Source organism: Bremia lactucae, linkage group LG1 (assembly GCF_004359215.1).
Source record: "Bremia lactucae strain SF5 linkage group LG1, whole genome shotgun sequence".
Taxonomy (NCBI): Eukaryota; Oomycota; class Peronosporomycetes; order Peronosporales; family Peronosporaceae; genus Bremia; species Bremia lactucae.
In genome coordinates this window covers 2,185,558-2,185,883 of record NC_090610.1, presented here as the reverse complement: position 1 = coordinate 2,185,883, position 326 = coordinate 2,185,558, and positions in this window count along the sequence as shown.

The following is a 326-nucleotide window of genomic DNA, read 5'->3' as shown; positions in this document are numbered from 1 at the left end:
CTCAGACACCAAAGCGCTGGAGCTCAATGCTCCCAGTGGTGGAGTTTGCGTTAAATAACGCTGTTCATGCCTCTACAGGCTATACTCCGTTCTATGTAAACGGTCTTACCCACCCGCGCGTTCCACTAACGATACCACTGCGTGGTTCAGGGCTTGGTGGGGAAGAATTAGCCGATAGGCTTCCTGATATCAGCCCTGTTACCGTTCGGAAACAAGTAAGCGAGTTTCTCGCGACGCGATTTCGTGTCTTAAGACATGTAATGAATACGATGGCTGATAGCCAAGACAAACCAAAAGAACAAGCAGATGCCAAAGGAAGAAGCTGT